Source organism: Macaca nemestrina, chromosome 6 (genome assembly GCF_043159975.1).
Source record: "Macaca nemestrina isolate mMacNem1 chromosome 6, mMacNem.hap1, whole genome shotgun sequence".
Taxonomy (NCBI): domain Eukaryota; kingdom Metazoa; phylum Chordata; class Mammalia; order Primates; family Cercopithecidae; genus Macaca; species Macaca nemestrina.
Window position 1 is genome coordinate 99,695,135 of NC_092130.1, and position 25,105 is coordinate 99,720,239.

The following is a 25,105-nucleotide window of genomic DNA, read 5'->3' on the forward strand; positions in this document are numbered from 1 at the left end:
CGCCCTGCTTCAGCTCTCGCTGGTCGGGCTGCAGCAGCTGACCAGCACCGATCGTCCGGCACTCCCCAGTGAGATGAACCCAGTACCTCAGTTGAAAATGCAGAAATCACCAGTCTTCTGTGTCGCTCGCGCTGGGAGTTGGAGACTGGAGCTGTTCCTATTCGGCCATCTTGCTCCGCCCCCTCTACCAGTTCCCTTTCATATCTTTCTGTTGTCTAATTATGTAACCTGTGTTGTTTTTTTAATTTGCATTCGTCCTGTTCTTTCATAACTTTTAATCATTTTCTTAACTTCTTTTAGCTCATTTGAAATATTCAGTTGCAGTTTCTCCTCTGCTTTGTGGGCATATTTTTCTCGTTTGTCCTTACTGTTTTCCAGCTGGAGCCTGGGAAGCCCCCTCCACTTTAAGTGACTGTGCTACATCGACAGCAAGCCCTCCACTCCTGGGGGACTGTCCCCTTCTTGCGAAGAATATTGAGAGAAGTATCTGGGTCCCCACCCCTGGGATCCCCAGAAGCCTGTCTGTCTGCCAGCTGCTTCCTCCTGCAGACTTCCTTGTTACTGTCAGTGGTTTGGCCCTAACTGCTCATATTTTTGAGTTTATAGACATATACTCTAATCCTTAGTTTTATGAAAGATGCTGCTTATGGACTGTGTGCTCTGTCAATTTACATTATTGCTCTATCTGTTTTTATGAGGTGATATAAGAGGCTTAAAATTATACCACAGAGCAAGATCCATGAAAGAAAAAATATAGTAAATTGGATTTTATTAACATTAAAAACTTCTCCTTTCAAAATAAGCTGTAGGAAGAATAAAAACACAAACCACAGATGAGGAGAGAATATTTTCAAACTTAAATGTGATAAGGGACTTACATCCAAAATATACAGAGAACATTGAAAACTCAACATTAAGGAAAAAAAAACACCCAATTAACGAATGGACAAAAGATCTGAACAGACACCTCACCAAAGAAGATGCTTGCCATCATCTGTCACTACGGAATTACTAATTAAAACACACCTAGTAGAAGGGCTAAAATCTAAAAAACTGACAATGTTAATTGCTGGCAAGGATGCAGACTAAAACTCATTCACAACTGCAAAAACAAAAAACTTAGGAATACATTATTTCATTCAAACATTTCTTCAGCAAATGTTTACTGAGCAACACTATGTCCCACTCACTGGGGGGAAATCTTTCACTGCTTACAAGCTACTAAATGGTTAGACTTGGATTTGAACTGAGACTCTCTGACTCCAGAACCTGTGCCTTAACACATCGTATCAGAAAATATGATGGAAATAAATCAAATGAGATGCTGTTTTCCTGAGTGGAAAACCAGTACTAAAAAAATGCTAAGTCTCTCTTAAATTAACCTATATACTAATTGCTATCAATACATTGGCACAACTTTTTAAACTTGTGAAACAATTCTCAAATTCATATAGAGGAATAAATTCCAGCCACTGGCTAATAAAACTGTGAAGAGTTACAAGTATTTTGCTCTGCCAGTTGTGACAATAATACTTCAAAGATACAAGTATCAAAATAGTATGCTTTGAGCAGAGAGAGCAATGAAAAGATAAAATCTAAAACTGACCCAATTTTTACACATATTGATACATATATATAAAGTGATATATGTGATTTATTATATAATATCATTTTATATCAGTGAGGAAGAAATGGATAATTCAATAATGATATTGAGGTAACTGGTTAACTATATGGAGAAAAATTAAGTCAGGTCTATGCATCATGACATATACCCAAACTACTTCCAGTAGATTAAAATTTTAAATGAGAAAAAAAAATCCCATGAGAATATTGAAAAACAATTTAAGTGAACATTTCCAGCATTCAAGGGCCCAGAAGGCTTTTGTTAAAAATAACATCAAAGACATAAACCCAGAAAAGATTGTTAGGTTTTTACTAAGAAAAACATATTAAAAAGCATAATAAATATTTAAATACAAAACTAACTGAGAAAAAATATTAGTAACATATGACAGTAAAGGGATTGGCATCCTTATTAGAGTTTTTTGAACCTCTTAAGACAATAATAAAACAGACAAACATTCCGATTAAAAAGGGTCAAGAAAAGGACAAGCAATACTCAAAACAAATACACAAATGGGCTGTAAAACCAGGCAGCAATGCTCAGGCTCTCTGGCAATCCAAAAATGCAAATCAAAATAACCAGATTCCACTTTTGACTCATCAAATTCCAAAGATTTTACAGTGAATTTCACGGTGATGATGAGGGTCTGGGGCCATTAGTATTTTCATACCCTGCTAGAGGGAGAGGAACACTGACTCTGGATCCCTTAACACCCAACATACGCCTTCCTGAGCCTTGGTAACTGAAACAGTTAGAACCTTAACATGTGTTTGAGTCTTTCAATTGCTGTCCCCTTTCCTCTGTTTATACGTCTGCCATGATATTTACCACACAATAATTTTATCACCATAACCACAAACTGTTGGGGGCAGGAGGACCCTAGGAGACAGATGCCAACTCCATCCAACCACAGTCAGAGAACCAGTAAGTGATCAGCTGTGACAAGATGCATCCCAGCACCAAACACTCAAATCCATCTGCGCAACCAACACTCACAGATATTTGGTGAGTGGGTGTTTAATTTAATACATCATTAAAAAGCTGAAAAAGCTCTTGGTAAATGGAAGATTACTTTGCTCCTTAGCACAAAATGCAGGCTGCTGGAGAACTAAAGCTGCCAATGTTGCTAAGTGGTAAATGGTTTTTAATATAAGACCAGATTGGAATTCATTTTCCACACGTGGAACTAGGGGTAATAATATTTACCCCTTGGAGAGGGCAGATGCCAAATCTGTATTACTCACGGATGTATCCTGGCACGGCAGGCAGTTGATAAGTGATAGATATTATGATGATAATCTCTCATTCATTCTTTTGGAAACTCCTTACTGAGCCCCACAGTGATAAGGAAATGAAATAGGTGCCTTACATTTGTTATATAACTTAATAAGCTGGGTCATCACAGCATAAGCTGTTTAGCTTGAAACAAAATGTAGTCCAGAACATTTGACTTGCTTACATGAAAACACAAACGTCAACTTCTAGATTATCTAACTTTACCCACCCTCTTCCCACAAGATCACAGGAAATAAAAAATTGCTTTAAGTCCTCATTCATATTACAAAATGCTGTTCCAGACACTGGCCTCATAGTAAAGGACAGTTTTCCAAAATTTTGAGAAATGAAAGGCTCCCAAGGAATATCTTGTCCAACCCTTTCATTTTACCTATTGCCAAATAAGGCCTAAATTGTATGTGATGTGTCCAGGGTCACACATAAGTGAGAGGTCACAATGGGATAAAATAGAGGTCTCCAGGCTGCCAGGCCAGTGACACTTTCATCCTGCCCCATACTTTCCTCCTGGTAACCACCAAAATGCTTTCTCTTCAAAAACAGCAGCACGAAATATCACATTTTCAAGCCTTACAAAGATGAGATGTGGGAATTGATTTACTTCTGGTCAGCTTTATTCCCAGCATCTAACTCATGAGTCTGCCTAAAATTTAAGGTAAGAGCCTGTAAATATATACCATGTGCTTAAGAGAACAGCATATAAACCACAAAAGTTAAAAGTCTTTACTAGCAATTCTAGAAGAGATTATTAATTACCTTCAAAGGAAGCACCTAATCATGAGTTTAAAAATCTCAAATGCCTTATTTTATCATTTCCCTCTTCACCTTATGTTTCAAAACCTTTTGAAGAATCTGATATAATATACCCAGGCATAAAAGAGGACAAACTAATTATGCAGTCCTGAACCCACTCCACTAGAGCACACTTCTCTCAGTGTGGACGTGTCCATTAGCCACAAGCAAGATGTCAGTGGCAATGTAAAAATCCAGAGATAAAAAGAGAAGTGAAGAAAGCGGGGGAAAAAGAAGATAAGAGGTGACACTCATATGTGGTTGTGGCTGCATAAATCAAGGACAATTTTCTACAAATGAGAAGAATCTTCTTGGACTGCTGAGAAGTCTTACTAAAGCTGGGATGTAGATCTGGGTACCTGAGTAACAAAAAAAAAAAAAAGAGAGGGGCAGCAAGATTTAACAGGAAAAAAATCGAGCAGCATAGACGTAGATTTTGCCCTAACTCATATATTACCTCGCTGTGTGGTCAGGGATAAATCACACCATCTCTATGGATATCAGTTTTGTAAAACAAGAGAGTTAAACACAGCGATTGTCAAACTTAATACCCAAACGACAAAGGATGGTGAAGGCTGGGTGTGCAGGCTGCTATAAGTCTCAGATTTCTCTGGTCTTGTGTCTCCTATCTAAATAGATTTCATAGAGATTCTACTTTCAGGGTCTGTGTGACCCCGGACAATTTATTTATTCTCTCTGAACCTTAGTTTTCTTGGGCCGACTCTCCTATAAGAATAACCAGAGAAATTGGAAAGAATTTTTAAAAATCTATTTGAAAGTGTCAGATAGATACCAGTGCAGTGAGACTTTGTCAGACCAAGATCTGTGAGAGAAAGGAAAAAATAAACAGAGACCTAGGGATCTGTGGGCAATATCAAAAGACCTAACATATTAGCAATTGAAGTCCCAGGTGGAGAAAAGTAAAAGAAGAGGAGATAAAAGTATTTGGGAAAAAATAGATGGGAAATGTCCAAATTTGCTGAATGGCATATATTTACAGATTTAAGAAGTCAACAAAGGACAGACAGGAAAAATACAAAGAAAACTATGTTTAGGCACATTGTAATTAATCTGCTGAAAGCCAAAGACAAAAGCGGCCCAAGAAAAACTACACAATACACACAGTGGGACAATGCTTCAGATGACTGCTAAATTTTCATGAGAAACTATGGAAACAGGAAACAGAGGAAAAACAGCTTTCAAGTTAAGACATTTCTGGACAAAGTAAAACTAAGGACAGTTCATTGCCCACAGATCTTCATTATAAGAAATGTGACAATAATTACTTCAGATTAAAGGAAATGATACCAGAAGGAAACATGACTGTTGAGGAGTGAATAAAGAGCATACTAGTAGTAAACATAAAAGGTTATTTTATCTGGGTTAACATAAAAGGATAACTGTAAAAACTAAAACAATAAGCCTTCTAAAAGATTATATAGGCAACTGTCTTCATGACTTTGGGGTAGGAAAAGATTTCTTGGACTAAGTGAAATTTCTATTCATCAAAAGACATAATTCATTTATTAGCCAAACTGAACACTTCTGAAAATGAAAGGGAGGAAAATTATTACTCTGGAAGTCTAGGCAGAAGCTGGGACAGTGGGGCACACAATGGAAATAGAGTGACACTCACTATCTATCTCAGGTAAGTACCCAATAGAAATGTGCCAGTGAGCACCAAAAGATATGTACAAGAATGTTTACAGTAGCAGTATTCATGATAGCTCCAAATAGAAACATCTCAAATGTCCATTAACATTGGAAGACAATATGTCAATGAAAATGTATTAAATACTGCAACACCCAACAAGATAGATTATTTCTGAAATGTAACATTAAGCAAAAGAAGCCAGACATAAAATAGTATATGCTATATTACTTCATTTTACTTAAGGTTCAAAAACAGGCAACATTACCCTATGGTTTTACAAGTCGGAATAGAAAGGGAGGGAGTTATGATTGAGAAAGGGGACAAGAGAGCCTTCTGAGGTACCGGTTCTATTGCTTAACCTGTGTGATAGTTATGAATGTGTTGACTTTCTGATAATTCATCAACTTGTATACTTAGGACTTTTAAACTTTTGTTTGCATATTATTCTTCAATTAAAAAGTTTATGAAAAGGAAATCTAACCTAAATGTAATATGCAAAACTATAAAACTCCTAGAAGATAGCATAGGGGAAATCTAAATGATCTTGAGTTTGGCAATGACTTTTTAGGTAAGACACCAAAGGCATGACCATGAAAGAAATAACTGATAAACTAGACTTAATTTAAAGTTAAAATTTTCTGCTCTGCAAAAGATACTGTCAAGAGAATGAGAAGACATCACAGACAGGAAGAAAATATTTGCAAAATGTATTTTGATAAATGACTGTTACCCAAAATGCACAAAGAACTCTTAAAACTCAATCATTAGGAAATGAACAACCTATTAATAAATGGGTAAAAGATATGAACAGACACCTCACCAAAGAAGATACATAGATGTCAAATAAGCATACGAAAAGATGCTCTGCATCATATTATTAGGGAAATGCACATTAAAACAACAATGATATACCAGCACACACCTATTATAATGGAAAAATTGCAAGCACTGACACCACTAAATGCTGGCAAGGATGTGGAGCAACAGGAACTCTAACTCATTGTCAGTGAAAATGCAAAATGTAGTCACTTTGGAAGACTTGGTTTCCTACAAAACTAAACATGCTCTTGCCATATAATCCAGCAATTGCATTCCTTGATATTTACTCAGATGAGCTGAAAATTTATGTCCACACAAAACCTGCACACAGATGTTTACAGCAGCTTTATTCATAACTGCCCAAGCTTGGAGAAACTAAGTTGTCTCTCAGTAGGTGACTGGGATAACTCAACTGTGGTACATTCTAATGATGGAATATTATTCAGCACTAAAAAGAAATAGTTTGTCAACCCATGAAGAGACACAGAGGAACCTTAAATGCATATTATTAAGTGAAAGGTGTCAAGTCAATCTGAAAAGGCCACATACTATATGAGTCCAACCATATAACATTCAGGAAAAGGCAACACTGTGGAGATATTAAAAAGATCAGTGGTTGTCAGGAATTAGGGGGAAGGGAGGGATGAATAGGTGGAACACAGAGGATGTTTAGGGCAGTGAAACTTTACTGGATGATACTACAGTGGTGTATATTTGTCATTATACATTTGTCAAACTCCCCAGAATGTACATCAAGAGTGAACCCTTATGTAAACTATGGACTCTGGATGATTATGTTGTTGTCAGTGTTGGCTCATCAGTTGTAAGAAGTGTACCACTCTGGTGGGGGATGTTGATAGTGGAAGAGGCTGTGCATATGGCTGCGGGGGGTCAGGGGTGGGGCACGGTTGGGAATATATGGGAACTCTACTTTCTGCAAAATTATGCTGTGAATCTAAAACTGCTGTAAAAAACATTAAGTCTACTTTTTAAAAAAGAAATAACTTCAGTGCTTACTTACATAATGTAAAAGATGTAAAGCGATTTGTATCCTCATCAATAATATATCCATACTTTTATTATTAAAACATGTATATTACAGGGAATTTAATAAGATTGCTACTCTGGGAGAAAGTTCCTGGCTGCAGGCCCAGGTTGGACAGGTCTGGGCCAGGCACCTCCCAGCAAAGGTAGCCCCAGGGAGCGCTCCCTGCGGTTAGCGTAGGGCTTAGGTTCTAATTCTCATAACATCCTTCTGCTTGACATTTTATGCTTCCATGGATGGGGATCCAGAGCAGCTTATCCAGGACAACTTCTGAGGCAGCACAGCTCTACCAGCCATGTCTGACTATTGCCTCAGGCCACCACAAAGAGTTCTAGATTTCACTTTCCTAAATCCGCCGGACACTGCTCCACCAGGGCTCACGTTTGCTGTCGGAGGAAGGTGACTCACGGTCTAATAGTCTTTCCTCCACCTCCAGCTGCTGCAGGAGCCCAGCTGCTGCAGGCACTGCCTCCGAGCAGCAGATAGGAGGCTCTAGAGGGTACCAGGGCAGCCAGAAAAAAGGGAAGGCCTCCCCACAGCACAGGGGTGTGAGAACACCCTCCAGCGCTCTCACGTCTGACTTCCAGCCAGGAATGTTTAATGACGTATTATGACAGGATCAGCAAACAAATCCAAACTCAGCCAGTGTCTGCTGACTGCCAACTCCCTGCCTGTCCAAGGGGCAGCACAGTGTGGGGGCTGAGAGCCAGATTGCCTGGAAACTCAGGGTTATTCACACAGTCTGCTGCTTGGGTTCCTGAGCTGTACGTGTCCTGCTGGGAGAGAGCTGAAGCAGCTCATCCTGGCTGTCCCCTCTTGGGAAGGTGCATCCTGCAGGCTATCTGGGAAAGACAAGAAGCTGGGACCACAGGGTCAGGCTGGAGCACTAGGGCTGCCATGAGGCTGGTCCCTGTGGGAAAGAGACGTGCTTAAAGCCCAAATCACAGGGTCTGCCTCTGTCCATAGGGCAGTTAGCGGGTAAGGACTCTGGCTCTCAAGTCAGGCTGAACAGAATTGCATGTGGCTTCCCCAAGCCACAGTACTTGTTGGGTTGATGTGAGTTTTAAACAGGAGAGTATATAAAGTCCTTAGCAGATAATCTGAAACACACATTACTAAGCATTAGCTGCTACCAGCACCCCCAGACTCTGAAAACCTCAGATCGCCCCCACAAATGATCCCATATACCGGGTAATCCAGTTGAAGTGGAGTGGGGGTTGGAGTAATGCACAATAGAAGCAAAATTTACAGGGGGTGAAGTGATCATGATACAAATTCCCAACCATCATCATAGTAGGCTGAGTAATACCCTCCAAAGAGATCCAGGTCCTGATCCCTGGAACTTATGCATGCCACCTTGCAGGGCAAAAAGGACTTTGCAGGTGTGATTGTGTTAAGAACCTTAAGGTGGAAAGATCATTTTGGATTATTGGGGTGGGAGGCCTACCTGTAATCAAAAGTGTTCTCATGACAGGGACGTGAATGGAGATTTGGCAACAGAACAGGAAAAGGCAATGTGACAGTGGAGGCAGAGACTGGGATAAGGTGGCCGTGGGCTGCAGAATGCTGGCAGCTACCAGAAGCTGGGAAGAGGCAAGAGTGAATTCTGCCCTAGAGCCTCCAGAAGGAGCCAGCTCTGCCAACACCTTGTTTTATCCCATAAGATTCATTTTGAATTTCTGGCCTCCGGAAGTACAAGAGAATAACGTTTTGTTGTTTTAAGTCATTAAATTTGTGGCAATTTGTTGCAGCAACAAGAGGAAACTAAAACATTGGATTAGAATCCTGGCCAACAGCTAGGCATCCAGACAACAGAATCTAGGCCTCGGGGAGGGACGCGGGAAGACCCTTTCAGTACCACAGCCACTAAACCAGTTAGTTTCAGGGATGAGCTCCAGCACCAGGCAAAACCAGAATGAAACTGGAGCTGAGGTAGAGGCCAAGTCACAAGGGTAGTGGTGTCATGAAGGGCAGCAGGGAACTGGCACTTCCACAGGCACTGTGGCCTGGGGCTTGTGCACACATTCCACAGAGCGAGTTTATGGCGGCAAGCACACCTCCAGCCCCTCGGCAGGTGGACCCGCACTCACACATGAAGTGCCCACCTCAGTCAGGGTGGGCTCTGGGCCGGCAGTCTGTGCGCTGGTGGTGGTCTGTGAACTGTTTTTTGTTTGTTTGTTTGTTTGTTTGTTTGTTCGTTTTTGAGACAGGAGTCTCTCTCTGTCACCCAGGCTGAAGTGCAGTGGTGTGATCTCGGCTCACTGCAACCTCCGCCTCCCTGGTTCAAGCGATTCTCCTGCCTCAGCCTCCTGAGTAGCTGGGATTACAGGCATGTGCCACCACGCCCAGCTAATTTTTTGTATTTTCAATAGAGATGGGGTTTCACCATGTTGGTCAGGCTGGTCTCAAACTCCTGACCTTGTGATCTGCCCGCCTTGGCCTCCCAAAGTGCTGGGATTACAGGCGTGAGCCACCACCCTTGGTCAGTCTTTGAACTGTTACCCAACAGTAAAGGGATTAGGAAAAAAATGGACAGTAAGTGCTTAGAAACTTCCAGCAATTTAGCATTGCCAGGGCATTTTTGCCATGTTATTTTCTTGCTGTTGAATCTTCTAATAAAATACGATGCTTACATTTTGAATACTATTTTAAAAGCTATTTTCCAGAAATTTGTTTTCATCATATTTTTTAAGGGCCTTGGTCCACAGTCAATTGGAAATTTAGAACGCACACACACTCTCCTGCAGGAGGACAGGGAGGAGACAGCAGCAGCGGCACAGGTGTGGTCTGACAGTCCTTCCAGGGGAGGGCTTGCACATGACTGCCTGAAGACAGAAGGCTCTGGGAGCTCTTCAGTGTCCTGGTTGGCCCCCGATCCCCTGCACTCTCACAGCCTTGGGAATGATCCTATCTGTCAGAAGATAAAGAGCCCAGGCACGGCTCTCAAGTGCATGCCTTTCCTCATGACTACTTTCCTGCTTCATGAGGCATATTCCACTTTATTTGCACTTCGTCGATGCACACCAACCCAGAGCTGGGGTGTATGCTGGGTGGCAGGAGAAAGCTGGCCCAGGTGGGAGACACTGCTCCCTATAATCCAGAAATAGGAAAAGGCATGCAATGAAAAGATGATGTCTATCCAGGCTGGACTACCTATATTGCTCAAGTGCAGCATAAGATAAGGATGCTGTGCCTCCTTCACCTCACTTATGTCCTTGGACAACCCCATGAGACTGAGATTGTCACTCTCACTTCACAGAAAACCCAAAGTTGGTTCAGAGAGGCACAAAGGTAGTACAGGTGGTACAGGAGGTAATTCAAGTGCAGGCTTTGGAAGTAAGACCTGTATTCAGATCCCACCTTTGTCACTAACCAGCTGGCTAACCTGGGAGTTATTCAATCTCTCTGGGCCTGAGTCTGCATATTTGTAAAATGTGGATACTAATACCTACATCATAGGCTTCTTGTGATAATTAAAAGAAGCAACATCTAGAAAACACGTGACATGCAGCATATAACCTTAAGTCCCCAATAAGTGTTGACTTTTAAAAAAAGAGGGTTGAGGGGGAGGAAAGTAACAGTTAAAGGGTGAAGGAACCAGTGCTTTCTGGCACTAAGGACAGTGCTGTTTCCAATGCTTATGGCATCACCACACAGATGACAGTTGGAAGCTGGGAACTACAGTAGCATTACAGACTCTAGTGGGACTAAAAGGACATACCATCTAGAACATCAAGAAGGCAAGATACAGCATAAAATGAAAGTAATTGACTTAAGAATAGCAACTCTTATTCAAGTCATGCCCACGTTTTGTAAATGTAATAAAAAACTATCCTGTTTACAATACAAATGATCAAAGAATTGGAAATTTGAAACTAAGCAAGTTTAATTTTTAGGTGGTAGCCCCACTAAATCTAAAATCCATTTTCTTAGTTTTATTATCTATACACACTCATTAGAACATCACATAATCACCAGTATTTTGTGAAATGTGATATAAAGATGTAATTATAGGAGAAACAAAACAGTTTAAGAAAATAACAAGTGATTTCATAAGGTGGTGTATATTCACTTTGTTTCAGTAGTGTATAGTAATTAAAGCACTAAATCAAGCACTCTAACAACAGGAAGTAACATGAGTCTCAAAGTTTCCCCGTTGTATATTTCATACCCTGAAGGAACTAGTTAGAAATAGCAACTTAAACTAGTATTTGTCAAGAAAAAGATAAAACGTGTAAAAAATTGATTTTGTAGTATTTTCAGTGTTAGCATTAATATGCAAAACTAGCCACTCAAAAACTTGAAAAAAAAAGTATCTCTCTTTGTGCTGGGCATGGTGGCTCATGCCTGTAATCCCAGCACTTTGGGAATCACGAGGTCAGGAGATCGAGACCATCCTGGCTAACAGAGTGAAACCCCATCTCTACTAAAAAATACAAAAAACTAGCCGGCGCGGTGGCGGGCGCCTGTAGTCCCAGCTACTCAGGAGGCTGAGGCAGGAGAATGGCGTGAACCTGGGTGGCGGAGCTTGCAGTGAGCTGAGATCCGGCCACTGCACTTCGGCCTGGGCGACAGAGCAAGACTCCGTCTCAAATAAAATAAAATAAAATAAAATAAAATGGAGTCTTGCTCTGAATCTCAAGTAGAATTCTTCAAAGACACTTGGCTCTACCATTTCCATCTCATGAGAACACGGTAGTTGAAAAACTAAAATGGATAGTCCTGAGCAAGGCTATCAGTAAGGCCGAAGGGATTTGTAATGACAACTTAGTATGACATCCCCTATTCCCTTTACTCAGAAGTCAGGTTCCTACCTACCAGAACCGAACAGGAGCATCAAATTGCAAGACAGCGGCTCTAGAGCACTGAACTTGGGAGACGTTTCTCTATAGAAGAGGTGGAGGTAAACTTGAACCTTAACTCAGCCAACTGTCATTACAATAAGGAAAAAATGAGAATTACAAAGACCCAGTGATGGTCCCAGGAAACGGCAGCTGAGAGTGGTAGGCAGAGGCAAAGACATAAGAGCATTTGGTGCCCAGGAAAACAGCTCTGATTAGCTCAACAACCTCCAAACCATCCCCTTCCAACCTTGGACAAAAGTGAAAGCTCACTAGGCTGGCTCTGACTCTGTGAAAGAGAGGCATACCTTCTATGTATATCTTATGCAAAGTTTATTTTGCAAATGAGGGAACTGTGAAATGTATTTCCAGAGTGGTTAAAATAATGTCTTTAAAGTTTTAGTGGCTGATGGAGTAAGTTTCACCTATGAAAAATTTGCTCACTGGGAAGTCTTTAGTGTCTTAACTGTGAATAAAAGAGACAGGAGAGAGCTGTGATGTGTGGGGAAACTACACTGATAAAATCTGAGCATCTCTGATCTCCCATTTCCTGTAAAATGAACAAAAGAGAAAGAAGAGAAATGGCAGGTAAAATGCAAGATATAATAAGAACTAGATCAAAAACAGGACACAGATTTTAAAAATATAGCTACTTAAAAGTAAGCCTACATTTTTTATATGAAGCAGAGAATATATGTTTTTCATGTCAAGAGGAACAAATCCAGAAGTAAAATCCCCACCAAATAAGCCTATGATATTTTGCAGTTTGATGTTGCCACTGTCAGAAGATGCCTTCTGAAGACAGTTAAAAGGGAAACACCAAAATAATAAGCACAAACCCAGAACCCAGAAAAGAGCTTCCTATGTGGAAGATGATTTGAAGTTTTGCATTCTGACAACCCCCGTCATAGATAATAGGTGTTTCCTAAAATCCTTTGCTAAAGGCCATCTGAGCACTAACGTATTACATTAATATAAATTTCATCTTAGAAAGATCGCTTTATAAAAAGAATATACGCAGGTGATTTTATGACAAGATAAGAAACATCCATAGTATTTAACTCTGTGGATGCAATTTTCCAAAAATCTCTTTCTGTGTTCTACCATATCACCCCTTGGAGAATCAAGGTTATATGTGAACAACTTAAGACCTTCACACGCTGTGGGAAAACTGGAATGTCAAGGTTCATGGTGAGAACAACCACCATGAAAGCAACTGTCTTATCCGGCTTTTGAACCGAGATCAGTGACCAGCACCCCTGTGTCTAGAGGCAGGAAGGGGCCATTGTTGGAGCAACTAGTCAGAGTTAGGATAAAGGAAGTGGCATCCCTCTGGGCTCAGAGAAAAACCAAAATGTAAATTTAAAAAATTCACTATAAGGACACTTCACGGTGAGGACCACACCATATCAATACTAGAGCTTCTATTTGAGATGTGCTGTAATGTATTCAAGGAATAGTCTCTCCAGTATTTTATAATTTACTTATTTATATCCAATTACTTTATCATCCTTTACTTATTTATATCCTTTACTTATTTATATCCAATATTTACTTTTAAGTAGATATCAGCATCTGAAGCGCTAAGCATTAATTACCTGAAAATTCCACTACAATCACTATTACTGAGTCCAGCACTGTGACTTAGACACATTAGACACTCAATGTGTGTCTGATGCTGAACAGATAAATAAAGGCATGAACGAATGAGGAAAAGAAGAACTAATAAAGCTCTTTATTCATCTACCAGGTATTTATTGAGGACTCCACTGTGTGCCAAGGCAGAGGCCTGACTCAAAAAGTAAGCAAACAAACATAAGAATGACAGATTATGACAAGTGGCATGAAGAAAATAAATCAGATAATAGGAAGTGATTGGAGGGAGAAGACACTCTAGATGAGGTGATCCTGGCAGGCTCTTGGAGGTAGAGGCCTTTGAGCTGAGCCAACCCTGAAAGATGAGGAGTGATTCTGCTTCTTCATACAGAGAAGAGCGTCAGCAACTGAGCGGAGGGAACAGCAGGTGCAAAGGCCCTGAGGCCAGAAAAGGCTTGGCTTATTTTAAGAAACAGGAAGGAGATCAGTGCAATGACATGTTTTACATGCTGAGAACAATAATGCACACAGAAATGTCGTACCTTAGAGACACTTTCAGATAACTGTACTAAGTGCTTCTAAAGAACTCTACAAGCAAATGACGTAGAGGTTTGAGACAATCACTTGAGTAATTCAGGCAATTCGTCACACAGTAACTACACTCATATTTTGAACTTTATTTTTTACATAATTAATTCAGTATAAAGGATAACAAATATATACTACTTGCTTTAGTTCAGAGGATAATAGTATATATATTTATATCCCACTTCGTCATCTTTAAGTACCCTTTGGTGTGTCTGTAGGATAGGATAACAATTACTTTTAAGTTTTCCAACCTCATGTGGTTAGGTATCTTTTTATTCATTTGAGATATTTAAATGAAACTCAACATTTAAAGAAATATCTTGGAAGCGCTTTGCACGTGGGACACAAAGAATTGTAATCCTCATAACAATTTCTCACAACTTGTCAAATTCGACTTTTACTGTGGGTGGATTCTTACAAGTTCACAGAGTAACTAAGGAGAATTGTGCAGCAATTAAAGCAATTAAGAGCAAATCCATAACTTCTCGAGTCTTTGGTTGTATTTTAGTTGAGTCACAAGATAATTCCCTTCTCCCAGGCATCAGATCCACATTCATAGCCTTGCCCACACTTCGCTGATAATCCTACTGGTGTGTTGCACCCTCACGAGGGGCAATTTAAAACTGTTCTCTTAAAAGACAAAAATAAATTAATTAACGAGACCAAAAGGAAAATGGCAGAAAAATAAGAATTTTTAAATGGTCCTTTTTTTGGGAAGGAAAGAAAAGAAAGATCGTATGAGCAAACCTAAACAGATTTGTCACTATGAGTAACAAATTCAGACAGGATAAACTCCACATTGTTAACAGTGGTTACCTCTGGGGAGGGACTTTACATATACAGTATACATGTAAGTGTATACAGTATATGTATAAGTATATTTTTAAAAGATGGGGTCTCACTATTTTGTCCAGGCTGGTCACAAATCCTGAACTCAGGTGATCCTCCTGCTTCAGCCTCCCAAGTAGCTGGGACTACAGGTGGGCACCACTGTACTCAACTAGTGTCCCTGTCTCTCTCTCTCTCTCTCTCTGTGTGTGTGTGTGTGTGTGTGTGTATGTGTGTGTGTGTGTGTGTGTGTGTGAGATACTCTGTGGTGTAAAGTGGTGATATTATGCTTGATTTTTACGTTATATTTTGCGTTTTTCAGTATCTTGAATTTTTTTTTTTAGTGGGCCAGTAGATTAAATTTCTAACCACTTAATTTCATCTGGTTGTCAACAAAATCTCTTTCTCTTTCTCTCTCTGAAACATACACATGAACTTTTATCTAAAACTTTTATGACAATTTGCATGGCATGGGGGCAGTCTCCTCTTGGGCTCTCAGGTCTACAACTGCTAAAATTCCAAAGTACTGATGTTTTAATAAAATAGTTAAGTTGTAAATTTTCCAACTATGACATTGAAATATCCTGTATTTTCCCATCTTTTTTTCCTCAGTGAACACCGTGCCTTTATTAGTTATTTGATGAGGGTTATCCATAGGCTATTTGATGAGATCAATAAAGCATATTCATCTTCTAAATTTATACTTAATTGGAAATCTGTAGGTCTCAGAATACCAAGGTACTATTTGTGCCTCCATTTGTCCCCCACATGTAGCTAGGCTAGGTTGGCCATTACTGCATGTCCAGGACCTAGCACAGCACCTGGGACGTGTCAGATGATCAATAAGTACTTGTGGAATGAATGAGTAAGTCAGTCTTATGAATGGGTCCACAGGAAGGCAGCAGGAAGCAGTGGAAAGCTTTGGAATCAGATAGATCTGTGTTGGATTTCCAGCCCTGACACAGATGACCTGTGTGGCCCTTGAGCAAAATGATTCACTTTCCTGAACTTCAGTTTATTTGCCTCTATAATACAAATAATAATACCTCCCTACCTCATAGGGGTTTTTTGAGGATTAATTGAGATAATATATACGTACCTAAACATTAGCATTCATTAAACAGCAGTTCCTCCTTCTCATGGATGCTTAAATGTTAGTCTAAAGATGGAACTAGCTCGGTGTGGTGGCTCACGCCTGTAATCCCATCACTTTGGGAGGCCGAGGCGGGTGGATCACCTGAGGTCAGGAGTTGGAGACCAGCCTGACCAACATGGAGAAACTCTGTCTCTACTAAAAATTCAAAATTAGCCAGGCACAGTGGCGCATGCCTGTAATCCCAGCTACTCAGGAGGCTGAGGCAAGAGAACTGCTTGAACCCAGGAGGTGGAGGTTGCGGTGAGCAGAGATTGCACCATTGCACTCCAGCCTGGGCAACAAGAGCGAACTCCATCTCAAAAGAAAAAAAAAAAAAAGATGGAACTACCTGGCAGTTCTCTCTTTTCACCATTGTGTTAATAAAAATCAAACTTTATTTTTTATATACTATTTTGTCCACCTCAAATGGCTTTTGCCCTATTTCTTCCTGTCAAACCCAGACAAAATCTCAAGGTCAAGTTGAATCATCGCCTTTGCCTCAAAGCTTTTATCCTCTACTCCTCTCCCCAGCCCAAAAGCAAGTTATTCTTCCTCAGTAAGTGTACTACCCTGCCTCTCTTATAGCATCTCACATTGTTGTGGTTAAAGTCATCTCTACCTATGATATCTCCTGTCCTAGGCTGTCAGCTTCCTGAAGGACAAGGGTGATTGCTAGTTCATAACTGCATCTCTCAAAAGCATTTTCTATAGTGCTTTCTGGGTAATAGGTTTTTTGTAAATTTTAAAAAACTAAATTAATAAAGGATCATATTTTCCCATAGGAAAAATAATATAATAGGCTATTACCTGCCTCTTCAAGAAATTGATTTGAAATAAATTACAGATAGAATTAACAGGATAGAAGCAAAGTTTCAATAACTATAAAAAACTATAAATGTTAAAATTAGGCTTCAGATTCTATAGAAAGTACATAAGTGGGAGCTACGTACACTGCAGTGATGACAAGGGCTTCAGCGCAGCACAAAGATGCTCTAATAATCTAAAACACAAGTCTGGCCACATTATAAATTTGTCCTAACTCTTATAATCAGCTATAATGAATATAAGTCTTTCTTAAAAGAAGAATGATTCAGATAAGCAAGTTTCTTTAAATTCATGTCTTCTTTCTCCTCCATCTTGTAACTGACCTTGTAGCAATTAGAGCCATTCAAAATCATTCTGTGCACAGGCATATGAAAACATCACTTTCTCTCCTTAAATACATGCAATAAAAACACATTTAAAAAATAATGAACTTTCCACTGCCTCTCTCTTGCCTTCTCATCCTCCCTTCCCAGCACGGAAACCTCCTAGTCGACCACTTCCATATGGCTCTTGCTAGGACCTTCAGTTATTTTTGCCCCCCTTATACTGTGCTACTCTCTGAACCGTATGTTCTACTCTCAACAATTTTTATTCCTACTTCTGGGCTAATAATAGAAGCTAGTGCTTATTGAGCACTTACTATGTGCCAGGTACCATGCTAAGTTCTTTAAAGATCACGTACCAGCCACAGCCTTCCAGGGTGGCAAGTACTAGCTCAGAGAAGATAGCTCCAAACCAGACTGCAGCTGGAGGTGGTCAAGGAAGGCTTTCTGGAAGAGGCAGCTCTCAGAAGGAGGTTTTAAAGGACAAGTAAGACAAAGAAGAAGGAAAAGGAACCATATGTACAAAGGGCACTGATTGTGAAATAACAGGACATGTTCAAGGCACCACAAGTCCTTTGATAACAGATCAGCCAGCTATGGTTTGACACTCCCAAGAGAATGGATAGCTAAGAATATTAGAACAACCAGAGTCAACCAAGGTTACTTGGCTGTTCTCTCTGCAAAGTACAATGATATCAACTTAAATGAAGTCATTACCAGGATAGCCATAACCTGTGAACTAAGAGATATCATAACCTTCTAGAAGCTCTCTCTTAATACATTCCATCATATTCCTGTGATTTGCTGTTCCCTCCACCCTCAAGCCTCTGCCCTCAGCATGCTACACTAACCTTACTCTAAGCAGGGAGCCAAGCCAACATCTAACACTTCAAGGAGAACAAGGGGCAGAAGTTTAGACCAGGGTTTCCAGACCTCAACATATGTAAACGTCGCAGGTCTGTTTCAGTCGGTCTGAGGATTTGACTGAGAGTCAACATTTCTAATGGGATCCCAGGTGGTGCTGTTCTGAGGACCACACTTTGAGAAGTAAGACTCTGGTAGAGGAGATTCTGCAAGCTGCACTGACTACATTCACATCCCTCCCCAACATGTACCACCTGAAGAACCTGTTCTAAGCCTTGGTTTTCTCATCTGTAGAATGTGAAGTGGCTGCTGTGGAAATCAGATGAGAATGTATAAAGATTATCCAGCATCTAGTCAACTTTCAAGAAACAGTGGCTCCCATTGTTGAACAACTTTGGGGATGTCCAGCCAGAGCTTCCTCTGTGTCTTTCGTTTCACTTCCTTTCACCTGTTATTGATTCCACTTCTTCTGGCCTCCTCCTGGGCCATGACCTGTTGATTATTCCCTATTTTACTAATGTTTCCAATACTCCTTTGCCTTCAAAAAATGTTCTTCACATCAAAAACTAAATAAATAAACTTCCCCAGTGACCTTCAGTCACTACCTTCTTCATTCCACAGTCCAACCTGAAATTTGAAAGATATCAGCCTTGGCTGTCCCATCTACACCCCTATCCCCAACTCCTTAACCATTTGTCATCTAGATTCCACTCCCACAAAGCTAGGGAACCACTTTTTCAAGATCACATACCAGCCACAGCCTTCCAGGGTGGCAAGTACTAGCTCAGAGAAGATAGCTCCAAACCAGACTGCAGCTGGAGGTGGTCAAGGAAGGCTTTCTGGAAGAGGCAGCTCTCAGAAGGAGGTTTTAAAGGACAAGTAAGACAAAGAAGAAGGAAAAGGAACCATATGTACCATTGATCCTGGAATAGGGAGATCCTATGGTCTCTTATAAACTGCCATTCTTTTTTACTTCTTGATATTAGTGACTCGTCACCATAGTGACCTGGGAAGAGGCATGACAAGGGTGGGGCCTAGCCACTGAAATGCAGTTATAGCACATCCCCATGGGAGTTTAGCCAATGTCCACCACAATGTCATCATCGCATGGATTCCATAAATGGGGTTACCTCCAGAGCTGCCTTAATTCCTGAGTGAACAATGAAGGGTGAGCCTAGGATCTACACTGGAAAGGGTACTGTTTTCAGGAGATTTTTGGCTTTTTGTGTGACTCTGGAGTCTTCCTAACTCCCACCTGGCTGGTAAGATAAGCCTGGTCAGGAGCTGCAGTAGCTTCCAGAGAAAGTCTGGGCTAGGATTCTCCCAGCCCTGCTGCTTCTTCCCAGAAGGAAGTGATATGTCTGGTTAGCTCTTCCTTCTGCCAAAGCAGTGTTCCATATTAAGAATGTGGGGCCAAGGTTTAATAATAAGAGCCCTGAAAAATCACTAACTTCTGTGCACATATATCCCCTTGGTATCTTGTTGAACAGAGTGGACAATTATAAGCAAGATCCAGAAGCAGAGGCAGAAGTGAACGGTAAGAGGGAACGTGGGGAAGTACTAGCTAGAGCAACCAGACAAGAGAAAGAAATAAAAGGCATCCAAATTGAAAAGGAAGTATCAAATTATTCTTGTTTGCAGATAATATGGTCTTATACTTGGAAAAACCTAAAGATTTCACCAAAAAACTATTAGAACGGATAAATATATTCAGTAAAGTTACAGGATACAAAATCAACATACAAAAATCAGTAGCATTTCTGCACGTAAACAGTGGACAGTGTAAAAATCAAAAAGTAATCCCATTTAAAATAGCTACAAATAAAATACATAGGAATTAACAAAATAAGTGAAAGATCTCTACAATTAAAACTGTAAAACACTGATGAAAGAAATTGAGGATACTAAGAATTGAAAAGATATTCCATGTCCATGGATTATAAGAGTTAATACTATTAAGACGTCCATACTACCCAAAGCAATCTACAGATCCAATGCAACCCCTAGCAAAATACCAACGACATTCTTCACAGAAATAGAGATAAAATCCTAAAATTTAAGTGGAATTACAAAAGACCCAGAACAGCCAAAGTTATCCTGAACAAACAGAACAAAACTAGAGGAATCCCATTACCTGACTTCAAATCATACTACAGAGCTATAGTAACCAAAACAGCATGGTACTGGCATAAAAACAGACACATAGAGCAATGGAACAGGATAGAGAACCCAAAGATAAATCCATACATCTACAGTAAACTCATTTTCAACAAAGGTGCCAAGAATATATATTGAAGAAAGGACAGTCTCTTTAATGGGTGCTAGGAAAACTGGATATCCATATACAGAAGAATGGAACTAGAACCCTATCTCTCACCATATACAAAAATCAAATCAAAACGGATTAAAGGCTTATATCTAAGACCTCAAATGAAACCATTAAAAGAAAACACTGGGGAAACTCTCCAGAACATTGGACTGGGCGAAGATTTCTTGAGTAATACCCCACAAGCACAGGCAACAAAGCAAGAATGGATAAATGGGATCATATCAAGTTAAAAAGCTTCTGCACAGCAAAGGAAACAATCAACAAAGTGAAGAGACAACCCACGGAATGGGAGAAAATATTTGCAAACAAACTATCTGACAAGAGAGTAATAACCAAAATATATAAGGAACTCAAACAACTCTATAGGAAAAATCTAATAATCCCATTTTAAAATGGGCAAAAGACCTAAATAGATAGTTCTCAAAAAAAGAAATACAAATGGCAAACAAGTATATGAAAAGGTGCTCAATATCATTGATCACCAGAGAAATGCAAATGAAAACTACAATGAGATATCATCTCACCCCAGTTAAAATGGCTTTAATCCAAAAGACAGGCAATAACAAATGCTGGCGAGGATGTGGAGCAAAGGGAACCCGCGTACACTGTTGGTAGGAATGTAAATTATTATAGTACAACCACACGAAGAACAGTTAGGAGGTTTCTCAAAAAACTAAAAATAGAGTTACCATGTGATCCAGCAATCCCACTGCTGGGTATATACCCAAAAGAAAGGAAATCAGTATATTGAAGAGATAGCTGCACTGCCATGTTTATTGTAGCACTATTCACAAGAGCTAAGATTTGGAAACAACCTGTAACCATCCATCAACAGATGACTGGATCAAGGAAATGTGGTAACATTTTCTTGATCCAGTCATCTGTTGATGGACAGTTAGGAATATTATTGAAGTACATAATGAAGTACATAATGAAGTACTATTCAGCTGTAAAAAAGAATGAGAGCCTGTCATTTGCAACAACATGGATGGAACTGGAAGTCATTATGTTAAATGAAATAAGCCAAGCACTGAAAGACAAACATCACACATTCTCACTTATTTGTGGGAGCTAAAACCTAAATCAATTGAATTCATAGAGACAGAGAGTAGGACGATGGTTACCAGAAGCTTGGAAGGGTAGCTGGGGGGTGCAGGAACTGGAGATGGTTAATTAGCACAAAAATATAGTTAAATAGAATGAATAAGCTCTAGTATTTGATAGCACAACAGGGTGACTATAGTCAACAACAGTGTATTTACATTTAAAAATAACTAAAAGAACATAATTGGGTTGTTTGTGACATAAATAAAGGAGGTGATAGATACCCCATTTGCCCTGATGTGACTATTATGCATTGTATGCCTGTATCAAAATATCTCATGTACTCCATAATATACCTACCATATACCCACAAAAATTAAAAATTAAAAACAAAATAAAATAAAAAGGAGAAACATAGGAGGAAATGAGACACTGAAAATACAAAACAAATGAAGCTATTTTAGTGGTCAGTGGTGGTCACTATCCCTTCACCAAACCACCTCTTCCATTCCTGATGCCAAGTCACCCTTTCACCAGGTTTGGTATTCTTTTTTTTTTTTTTTAACCTGTTAATTAAAGATAATCACTAAGCTAATTTTCAACATGAAAAATACAAACTGTTCTGTAAGGAAATATCTTCAAGGAATCTGTTCATTGGTATGTGCTTCAAAAAACACCTTATTCTAATCTCAGACTAAACAATTTCCCAGTCAACTTCTAGACAACTCATTGGCTCACTAAAGACACTGCCCTCACCTGAACTGTTTATTCTAACTGCTCTTGTAAGCAATCTCTTATAATCACTTCACATACCATAACCTTATGAAAGTTGACTTAACTACTACCCATTGTTTGGGGATTGGGTCAATATGATGACTGAATAGGCCTGTGAGAAACACGCACTGATTAGGATCAAGAGCAGGGAACAACCCGACAGAGCTGGTGAGAGCTGGGACAGAAGGCAGCAGCTTCAAAGCCAGACAGCACGCTGGAGCTTCAGCTCTGGAAGAGAAACTGGTTCCTGCTGACATCTGCAAGGGTGGGGCACTCACAATAGCCCCCTTCCAGCACAGGAAGGGAGCTACAAATCCCAAAAGAAGGCAGACCTCTCACTTGAACCCATTGTGCAACATTCTCCTGCCTTTTTTTTTTTTTTTTTTTTTTTTTTTTTTTTGAGACGGAGTCTCACTCTGTCACCCAGGCTGGAGTGCAGTGGCACCATCTTGGCTCATTGCAACTTCCACCTCCTGGGTTCAAGTGATTCTCCTGCCTCAGCCTCTCGAGTAGCTGGGATTACAGGTGTGTGCCACCATGCCCAGCTAATTTCTTGTGTTTTTAGTAGAAATAGGATTTCCCTATGTTAGCCAGGATGGTCTTGATCTCCTGACCTCGTGATGCACCCACCTTGGCCTCCCAAAGTGCTGGGATTACAGGTGTGAGCCACCGTGCCTGGCCTCTTGCTATTTTTAAGAGTGGTACTAAACCTCCAGGAAGTAAGAAGTGGTGAATGAATCACTCAACTGAGCAACAAGTAAGTCTGAAGACAGGGAAATGCATCATGTGGGCTCAAAGGATACAGAATGAATCAAATTCTATTGTTAACATTCAAAAACTCACAATGAGTATATAAATTTGGATATTTGGAACAAAAATCTTGAAGATGAATCTGACTAAGTTTTCAAAAGCTCAGTTCAACACCTCATAATATTCATAATTTGTTGAATGAAATTATCCAGAAAAAAAACCAGATTCAATAAATAATAAGCCCCATGCTGCATTCTCTGGGGCTCAAGGCAGGGGCCCACGAACATGAAGAATTATAAGGGCAGAAAAAGAGATACAATTGATTCTCTTTATTCAAGGTAGTTATGTTTTATCAAGTCACCCCAAACACTGAATTCATAAATATTGAATCATTGCTCTTAGGGGAAATCCAGGGTTAGATTCCTGTGAGCCTCTGGTCACAGGAGGTATTCTCTTCACCTGATCAATACATAACTGTGCTCTATGTTGGCTTCTGTTTAAAGATGCCACACTGAATATACATAGTGTTGATTAACCACCATAGGACTCCTGGCCAGCAGCATCATGACTCGTGCCTGAATGAAGCTCATCTAACACATGTACTTTCTTCAAAAGGCACATCACAGCCTTCTTTCCCCTAGGAATAGACACTGCTTCAGCACTATGGTTGGGAGGCCATTTTAAGCAATGAAATCACCAATGAAAAGCACAAAAAATGGGAAAAACTTGGCACATTTTTGAGCCATGTGTGAGCAAAGAACACATTTATAGTATTAGAGCTGAAATGGGAAGGCAGAACATCCCCTTGTTCGATCTCAGCTGGGAACATTCACATAGGAGGATTCAAATTTTTTTACCACTCGCCCATGTCCACAAATGATCACAAAAGCCCTGCAAGTATTGATGTTGGGATTAGACATAAACGTTAGCAAGTAGGTAAATTCTCAAATACAGAATGTGCAAAAAGTGAGGATCAACTGTACCTCCCTTTCACCACAATACTGCTGAACAGCTGGGTGCCCCAAGGCGCTTGGCCTCTCAGAGGCCATCCCCACCATGCTAGGGTGAACACCCCTTACTTCCTGAGCAGCACCGTCAGGCAGCTCTCTGAAAGGTTTTAGGGTCAGGGCAGTTCTCTCTTCAGTTTCAGAGAAAGTACTCTCACCTGCTCACTAGAAAAGATGTGGAAATGAAGGAACTATTCTGCATCTACACATCTTGATCAAGGACAACTTGAAGAACTTGCAATTTAGACTTGAGTCCATTTTATATGAAGGATATTTAATATTGAAATAAATGTCTCTTTATCAAACATTTTGCCTTTTCTTATTTAATTCTGAAAGAATACCCAAAGAATATTCTTATGCTTCCCTAGCATGACAAACATAGGATAACCCCAGACGGTCAAGAGCCCAAAGAGGGAAGGTACTATGTAGTAGGGCCAATTACCTAAATCAAATCAAATCAAATTTCCAAGAGACTTGTTCTGGAGAGAAAAGACACTTTACCTTTCATGTCTTTATAAATGGGAGTTTCAAAAATTATCTACACTCCAGCCTTTAAAAATAATTCAAAGGTGGCTAACAATGTTTTAAAAAACTCGTAAGATTAGGACAGTTAAGAAAAACAATTTAAAAACCATTGGAAAGAGCATAGAAATTGTTATATTAAAGACACTGATGAACGAGCGATTGTGGCTGAACAATAAAAAATCAGCTCTAAGCTTTCTGGCAGCAAATAAGAAAGGGAAACATTTTGATGTATAATTTCCATCGATAAATAAAAGCCAACACGTACCAGATCTAGAAAGGATACATTTTATGAGTATTAAAGTCCAGCAGATACTTATTGTGCAAACATCACCATTGATTATCTGTGATGCCTTGGTTTCTGGGTTAGCTGACATTTACGGTATAGCATCGCCCAACCATCCCATACCATGAGCTACTGCTAGCCAGCTGAGTTGCCTGCCACAGTG

General features: G+C 40.0%; 1 protein-coding gene and 1 long non-coding RNA gene across 15 annotated transcripts in view; one reads left to right on the plus strand and one right to left on the minus strand.

The window, feature by feature from the left end:
• LOC105475109 (phosphodiesterase 8B) overlaps window positions 1–25,105 on the minus strand; it is a 261,894-nt gene that overhangs the window by 139,368 nt on the left and 97,421 nt on the right. Inside the window, exon 1 of one of the 13 annotated variants that reach the window (XM_071098797.1) lies at window positions 3,132–3,146. The exons of 10 other annotated variants lie outside the window; for them this stretch is intronic. The gene's annotated coding sequence lies outside the window, so the exon portion shown is untranslated. Of the gene's footprint in view, window positions 1–86; window positions 112–3,131; window positions 3,147–25,105 lie in introns of those variants that run through there. 2 more of the 13 variants (XM_071098795.1, XM_071098796.1) reach the window with 2 other exon arrangements.
• LOC105475108 (uncharacterized) lies at window positions 3,439–8,840 on the plus strand. 2 transcript variants are annotated; one of them, XR_011624906.1, is made up of 4 exons: window positions 3,445–3,575; window positions 5,243–5,360; window positions 7,479–7,629; window positions 8,705–8,840. It is a non-coding gene; the product is annotated as an uncharacterized lncRNA (long non-coding RNA). The 2 variants fall into 2 exon arrangements; XR_011624905.1 differs by lacking the exon at window positions 5,243–5,360 and having other exon boundaries at window positions 3,439–3,575.